The following is an 8,493-nucleotide window of genomic DNA, read 5'->3' as shown; positions in this document are numbered from 1 at the left end:
TAAAAGAAACCCAAGAACACATTTGACTTAGCTGTCTGTCAGTCCTGAGGGTTTCTAGCTGCTATTGAGGCTGGGAGAGGTAAAGTGAGGTAAAGCATTTAGTAAAGATCGGGAGCAGCAGAACCGAGTTGCAAGCACACCTGCATGACACTGGAGTACATGCTTTACCCACCAGACCATACCAGGGACCAGTACTCAGATCCACCGAGAAGTAGTATGGACAGGGATGAAGAGAAGACTGTGTCCGGTGCCTCTGTGGCACCGTTCCTTCTTTTCTTTGTGTGTGTGTGTGTGTGTGTGATGACTGAACCCAGGACGTTACAGATGTAGGCAAGCATTCTGTCTTTGACCTGTACTCTTAGCTCTGTTTGGTTTTCTAGTGTATTATTTTGTTGTTATGGAGCACAGTCCTCCTGCCTCAGTCAAATCTATTTTAGTTATATCCTTATGAGAGCAGCTGGTAGAAATTCAGATCCAACAGGGAGTGGAGAGAGAGAGAGAGAGAGAGAGAGAGAGAGAGAGAGAGAGAGAGAGAGAGAGAGAGAGAGAGAGAGAGAGACTGTCTTAGGGTTTCTATTGCTGTGAAGAGACACCATGACCGTGGCAACTCTTATAAAGGAAAACATTTAATTGGGGTTGGCTTACAGTTTGGAGATTTAGTCCGTTATTGTCATGCAGGTAGCATGGCCACACGCAGGCAAGCATGGTGCTGGAGAGGGGGCTGAGAGTTTGACATCTTGATCCTAAGGCAGCAGGAGCAATTTGGGCCATAGTGGGCATAGCTTGAGCAGAGGAGACCTCAAAGCCCACCCCCACAGTGACACGCTTCATCCAGCAAGGCCACACCCAACTCCAACAAAGCCAGACCTCCTAATAGTGCCACTCTTTATGGGGGCTATTTTTTTTCAAACGACCACCAAGAAAGAAAGAGCGAAATTCAGAACAACTTCAGGTCTGGCTGTATTGAGGCATTGTAAAGACAACAGCTGCCGAAGCCGAAGTCCCCTGAACCCTCTTACCTTCTACAGGGTAATCTCTCAAGGGTTCTTAGTTATATGGATGATGCAATCCCAGCATTTAGTGCCATTAGCTGTTTCTTTACCCACATAAAGACTCAACATCATAGACTATCAAATTACATAGACTATCAAATTACATAGACTATCAGATTACACTAAAGTGTAATCTTAAGAGCCAGAGGCCCTTGCTTGAGTGTCTAGTTTGAGCTAGCATCTTTGGCTGGGCTAGCTGTCTAGTGACCGTCTTTGTCCCCACAGTCTTTAGGTTACAAGTACACCACTGTACCCAGCTTTAAGTTGGTGCCAGGAATCTGAACTCAGGTCCTTGTGGCTTGCAAAGCAAGCACTTGAGCCCTAAACCACCTCCCTAGCCCTGAAATCATAAGATTTTAGAAATAAAAGATCCTTATTTAATCATCTACTTCCTAGTGAAGCCTAGAGACAATAATTCACCTAAGGTCACATGGCCACTGAGTCTTCCAATGCAAGCCAGGAACTTTGGTCTTTGTCTTACTGTTTGTAGACAGGCTCTCCCTATGCTCTGGCTGGTGTGGAACTCACTATGTAGACCAGGCTGACCTTAAACTTCTAGAGATCTTCTGCCTCTAGGGTTACAGGTGTGTGCCAACATGCACAGCCCAGGTTTAAAAACTTAAAAATTAAAAAAAAAGTTTATTTATGTATTTGTGTGTAGGAACATTGCTCTAGTGTGTATGTGGGGGTCAGAGGCAGCTCTTTGGGGAGTCATTCTCTCCTTCTACAGTGTGGATCTCGGCTTGCATTACTGGGTAGCAAGTACCTTCACTTGCTGAGCCATGTCATTGGCCCAAGATAAGAACTTTTAGATTCAAGGCAAGGCTTTTCTTCCCAAGCAGCAAGCCCCTTTGATGCTCTCCACATTCTGAACTGCATCGGGGGTGTGTTTTCTACCTTTTCCATTCTCACAGGAGTCCTCCCTTTCCCTTCTCTCCCCTCCCTCTCTTTATCTCCTTCTTGGGCTCCTCTTCCTTTTTTTTTTTTTTTTTTTTTTTTTTTTTTTTTTTTTTTTTTTCTTCAAGACAGGGTTTCTCTGTGTAGCTTTTCGTCTTTCCTGGAACTCACTCTGTAGCCCAGGCTGGCCTTGAACTCACAGAGATCCGCCTGGCTCTGCCTCCTGAGTGTTGGGATTAAAGGCGTGCGCCACCACCGCCCGGCTCTCTTCCTCCTTCTTGAGACAGAGGATCTCTTCATAGCCCAGGCTGGCCTTGAACTTGTGGTGCTCATCCTGAATTCAGTCTCCTTAGTGCTGGGATGGATGGTTTTTCTTACAGAAAGGCTGACTAGCTCATGCTTCAGAATGATGAGGAACGTGTCTTCCGGGAGCAGTGTGCCCTCCCTGGTTCTTCCCCTTTTGCTGAGTGGGAGCTAATGATCTCCCTTACCGAGTCAGTGAGTCAGTCGAGATCTGCTGTCTAGGTCACTCTGTGGCAGAGTGACTGACTTGGTCTAGGGCAGAGGTGTCCTGAGTTTACATGGTGTCACTACAGAGGTCACTAGGCTGCTAATCACACCAACCAGAACCTACATAGCATCTCTGACCCATTCTAGCACCTGGCCAGACGATGGATAATCCCTGAGAACAATGCAAAATGAATAAAACATAGGTTTGAGAAGTGAGATTTCAGGACCCCCACCAGACTGACTTATTCATTCAAAATGGCCTTTCTTGTTTGCTTTCTAAATTGTGTGTGTGTGTTTGGGTGTATATACCAGTACTTTGTGCATGATTGTGTGTCCACATGTGGGAATATGTGTAGAGGGCAGAGATTGACACTGATTATCATTCTCAACTGCTCATTACTCTGTGTGTGTGTGTGTGTGTGTGTGTGTGTGTGTGTGTGTCTGTGTATGTATGTGTGTCTATCTGTCTGTCTGTCTCTTTTGGTTTGTTGTTGTGAGACAGGGGCTTTCTATGTAGCCCTGTCCTGGAACTCATTATGTAGACCAGGCTGGCTTTGAACTCACTTGCTGTGGGTGGCACCATCCCTGACAGGTGGGTCTGGGTTGTATAAGAAAGGTAGCTTGAAGGGACACCAGCCCATTGGAGCACGTGGCTCTGGCAGGCCTTGCCCTTCTCCCCCATTCCCTCTGCCTTGCTGAAAACCCATTAGATTACATTCCTGAAGCTAGCCACCAAGGTCTAGTCCCTTATTTGTCCACTTCCTCTTCCTGAGGCTGACCACCAAGTTCCGGCAATCAGAAACCCTCTTTGGTTCCCCTAACTAACATGTCCAGTTGAAATTAAACACCTCTTCCTAACACAGGGTTTCCCCCTTTACCTTTATAAACTGCCATTTGCCTGTGTGCCATGTCTGTCTCCCCTCTATCCAGAGGCAGTCATTTTTCCCTCTGGGACAAAGACCCCTTCCCCCCTTGCATTGTCCCCTCCCCCTTCTCTCTAGTCTCCTATCTCCTTTACCTCCACATCCTAGCCCATTCTAACACAGACTTCCTATTTTTCTCCTTTTAGAAATTACACCTGCAAGGTCATTTGCTGCTGTTTTCTGCCCGAGTCAGAAAGCAGCCACTTTAACTTTTCTTCCCCACTTAATAAAGGATCTCTCCGTGAAAACAGGTGTTTGGGTGTGGCTTGTGCCTAGTGCGGTGTCCAGGAGGAAGCCCCCGCCTTTGGGGGGGTCTCCTCACAGCCGAGCAAGCCAGTAGGTTTGCTGCTTCAGTTCCTGCCTCCAGATTCCTGCCCTGAGCTATCGCCTGGCCTGCTACATGAAGGACTCTGTAAGTTTTATTGAAGCGACAGATAAAATAAAACACAAACTCGGACAAGCAAGCACTCTAGCACCGAGCCACAAACCCAGCGGCCACTTTCTCCTAGGAACACTGGCTCCATCTTCGGGGATTTGTCTAGATCCAATGTCACAGAACTTCACTATTCTTACACAATGGCCATGTGGCCCTGTCCTTTGCCAGCCACAATCCTATGACCCTGGGAATTCCAGTCTCTGTCTCTAACCTGCCAGTCGGTCAAGGCTCTGAGCACATGACCCTGAATTCCCGTTCAGTCAGCGGCAATGGGGATATGGCTAGAGACACAGCTTCATACTGCTACCTGCAGCAGTCTGAGGAATTCATTTCTGAACCACCACTCAGACGAAACCAGGATTTTTTTTTTTTTTTTTGCTGTAGAAACTTCAGCATGGGATAGAGATGAGATAGTTAGCATAAAGTTAAGCATGTGGGATAAGAGAAGGAGGTGCATAGGAAAATTGTAAGGCACAACTACATGTCAGTGTGTAACAGGCCCCTAGACCTTAGCAGGACTGATGCCCTGTTAGAGGCACCATTCTGACCTTAAACCCCAGCACGTAGGCCCCCAACACCTGTCAAAACAGGAATAAGGACCCAGTCCATCGAAGACCTAGTCCATAGTTCCAGGGAAGTCCCTAAATCTACTAACCTCACTTTTAGGCTCCTGTAGTTCTGCTTTTTGCTAATTGATGTGTGACAACCAGGATGTGGGCTTTGTGCATTAAAGACAAGGGGCTAAGGGCTCAGAGCTGCATGATTCGGGCAAGTTGCCTGTGCAGCCACTGGCCGCAATAATGACTTTCTCTTCGATTTTCAGAGTGTCCATGTGATGGTCTGCTGCCCGACTATTGAACAGTCTTGAATGGAGGAGTGAGGACTAAGAAATAATAGGCATAAAAAAATAGAGACGTAGATGTAACCGAGAAATGGCAGAGACAGAGAATAGCATGGGGAGGGCTCTGAGTCAGTACCACAGCAGTCCTGAGTTTATTTCTCAGGGCCTTTTTACACCCAAAGCAAGGGGGGGGGTGGGGGGGGGGCAAAAGACCTCCCCCTCTCAATGACATCATGGTTCAAAGTACAAATAAGTGTAAACACCTCCTTAATTCTCAAGACATCTGGTAACTACGCCTTTGGCAAAACATCCTGTTATTCATCCTTGAAGGGCAAAACAAGCCCAGACTCTCTGACCTTGAGTCAAGATGGAATAAGGTCACACTATGGAGCTTCTGGGGGCTCCCACTATGGTCTCTGCTGGGCTTACCTCGAAGTAGTGTGGGCTTTTCAAAGGAAACTTGAAGTTGGGTGTCTGTGGCCCATGCTTATAATCTCAGCACTTGAATCATCTTTGATTACCTACAATTTGACATCATCCTGAGCTACATAAGATGCTGTCTCAAAACAAAACAACACAAAACAAAAACAAAACCTAAAAGTAATACGTTGATCACTTGAGAAAAGCAGTATTAAAATAGTTTAAATTATTTATTCATTTGTTTTTATGCAGCCCTGGCTGTTTCCCGGAACTCGCTGTAGATGAGATGACTTTGAAATTTGCCTTAATCCCCACGTCTCTGCCTCCCCAGTGCCGAGAGAACAGCATAGTGGCCCGTCCCATTTATTTTTTTTTGTAGCCATCATTTTTATCATAAAGATAAAGAAGAATTTATGATATTTTTTTTCTTGTAGCCTAGGCTGACTTCATAGTTCAATATGTAGCCAAGCATGGTCTTGAATTTCTAATCTTCCTGTCTCCACTTCAAAAGTGCTGATGTTGCAGACCTTTGCCACCGTGCAGTGGTTGGGAGCAGACCCAGAGCTTAGTGAATGCTAGTCTGATGAGCTACACTTCAGCTCAATGTATTCTCTGTGTGTATGTATGTGTGGTTACATATTTGTGTGCGTGTGTGTGCAGAGGCTGATGGTGGGGTGTCTTCCTTCGTTTCTCTCCATCTTTATTTTGAGACATGGATGCCACTGAACCTGAAGCTTGCTTATTTGGCTAGGCTAGCTGCCCAGGGACCCCTGTTCTCTACCTCCCCAGTTCTGGGGTTACAGACATGTGCTGCAACACCTGGCTTTTATTCAGATGCCGGAACTGAACTCAGGTTCTCATACTTATCAACTAAGCCATCTCCCCAGACCTATGTTTACAGATAGATATATAAATACACACACATATATGATGCTAGATTCTCCAGTTGAGGAACATTTTTTTCCATTGACTAACAATTATAGAAGTGGAAAGAATTACAGTAAATGTAGATGAAGTATGTTCCTCATTTTAAAATTAGCTTGGAGCCCAGTGTGGTACATGTCTGTAGGCCAAGCTTCGGGGAATGAAGGCCAGAGGATCAGAAGTTCAAGGCTGTTCTAGGCTACGGAGTAAGTTTTCAGGTACCTTGGGCTAGATTAGACCCTGTATTAAACGACAATAACAGCAACAACAACAACAACAACAGATTTTAGCTTGAGCTGGGGTGTAGTTATGAGGTAGAGCCATTGTCTACAAGCATGAGGACTTGTGCTTGATATCTAGCACCTCAATATACATAAATAAGAATAAGAGTGGGTTCATATTCTACGTAGTTTCCTAGAATGGAGGCTCCACGAAAGCCAACACACAAATTCTTGCAAAGTTAGAGGGCAGGCTACCATTTTCACCACTCCTTAAGCTAATGAAAGAGGCTTCTGAGCCAGTGTGGCGGTTTGAAAGAAAATGGCACCCAAAGGGAGTGGCACTATTAGGAGGTGTGGCCTTGTTGGAGGAAGTGTGTCACTGTGGGGGTGTGCTGTGGAACAATCCCTTTCTACACTATGAATATGTATTACTCTCATTGGTTAATAAAAAGCTGACAGGCCAGTAGCTTGGCAGGAAGTTAGGCGGGAAAGCCAAAACTGAGAATGATGGGAAGAAGGAGAGTGGAGTCAGGAGACGCCAGCCAGTTGCCAAGTAAGCAGGACATGTAGAAAATGAGGTAACAAGCCATGAGCCACATGGCAAAACATAAATAGAAATATGGGTTAATTTAAATGTAAGAGTTAGCTAGTAACAAGCCTGAGCTATTGGCCAAGCATTTATAAATAATATTAAGTCTCTGTGTGGTCATTTGGAAGCAGCTACTGGGATGAGGAGCAGGCAGTCAGGATAGGAAAACTTCTGACTACAGGGGAGGACTTTGAGGTCTCTTTTGCTCAACCTTCCCTCAGTGTGACTGTCAGTTGACTTCCTGTTGTCTGCAAGATGTAGGACTCTCAGCTATTTCTCCAGCACCACCTCTGCCTGCATGCTGCCATGCTCCCTGCCATGATGATAATGGACCGAACCTCTGAAACTATAAGTGAGCCCCCTCAATTAAATGTTTTCCTTGTAAGGGTTACTGTGGTCATGGTTATCTCTTCACAGCAATAAAATCCTAACTAAGACAAGCAGCTTCCAACACTGCTTCCATTCTGCCCTCTTGGGGTAGATTTTTAGAGCTGAAGTTCCAGTAGCTGGGTAGCTTAAAAATCACAGAAAGGCACCTCCTAACAGTTCTGGAGGTGAAAAGCCTCAACCAAAATGTCCCATCTTTTAGAGGATCGAGGAAGGACATAATTCAACCCATAATGTTCTCCTACAGACGGTTCTCATAGGTCTGCTCCAGTGAACTTTAAAACAAACACATTCTTTTAATATTTGTTGATTGATTTATGCACAGGAGCCATGGTGTGCATATGGAGATGAGAGAACAATGTACTGTAGTCATTTCTTTTCTTCCACCATGTGGGGTCCTGGGACAGAAGCTCAGACTGATGGTTTGGCAGCAATACCCCTTATCCACTCCCAGTAAACTTTTAAAAATATAAATTGAGCCCTGGCAAGATGGTTCGGCTTGTAATGGGCATTGTAGATGGATTTTTCTTTGGGCTATCAGCTCACAAAAAATGACACAGAGACATTATTAATTATGAAAGCTTGTCCTATAGCTTAGGCTTGTCCCACTAGCTCTTAGAACTTAAATTTACCCATATTTGAAAATCTACACTCTTTCATGTGACTCAGTTACCTTTACTCTGAACTGTACTGCCCATCCTGTTTCTTCCTCATCTGGCTGGCAACTCTGCTTTTCTTTTTCCCAGAGCTCTCTCTGTCCAGAGGTCCCTGCTGTACCTCCTGCCTAGCTATTGGCCATTTATCTTTTCATTAAACCAATCACAGTGACACACAGTCTTCACACAGTGTAAAGGAATATTCCACAACAGGCCACTTACTGCCAAGCCTGATGACCTGCGTTTCAACTCTGGAACCCACATGGTGGAAGGAGAGAACCAACTCCTGCAACTTGTCCTTTGACCTCTACCTGTGTGCTATAAGTTGAATACACGCCCCACCTACTAAGTACTCTCTTCTCTCTTTCTACACACACACACACACACACACACACACACACACACACATACACACACACACACACAGTCACTCTCCTGGTGCTGCAGAGGTGCCTCAGCAGTTAAGAGCACTTGCACCTCTTCTAGAAGACCCACATGAAGGCCAACAACTGTCTGTAACTCCAGTTCCGGGGATCCAACGTCCTCTTCTGGTTTTCTCAGGTACTGCACACACGCGTGTCCAAAGACACACACATGCTGGCAACCCACATGTACACATAAAATAAAATATAAAAAT

Source organism: Peromyscus leucopus, chromosome X (genome assembly GCF_004664715.2).
Source record: "Peromyscus leucopus breed LL Stock chromosome X, UCI_PerLeu_2.1, whole genome shotgun sequence".
NCBI lineage: Eukaryota > Metazoa > Chordata > Mammalia > Rodentia > Cricetidae > Peromyscus > Peromyscus leucopus.
This window is presented reverse-complemented; position numbering follows the sequence as displayed.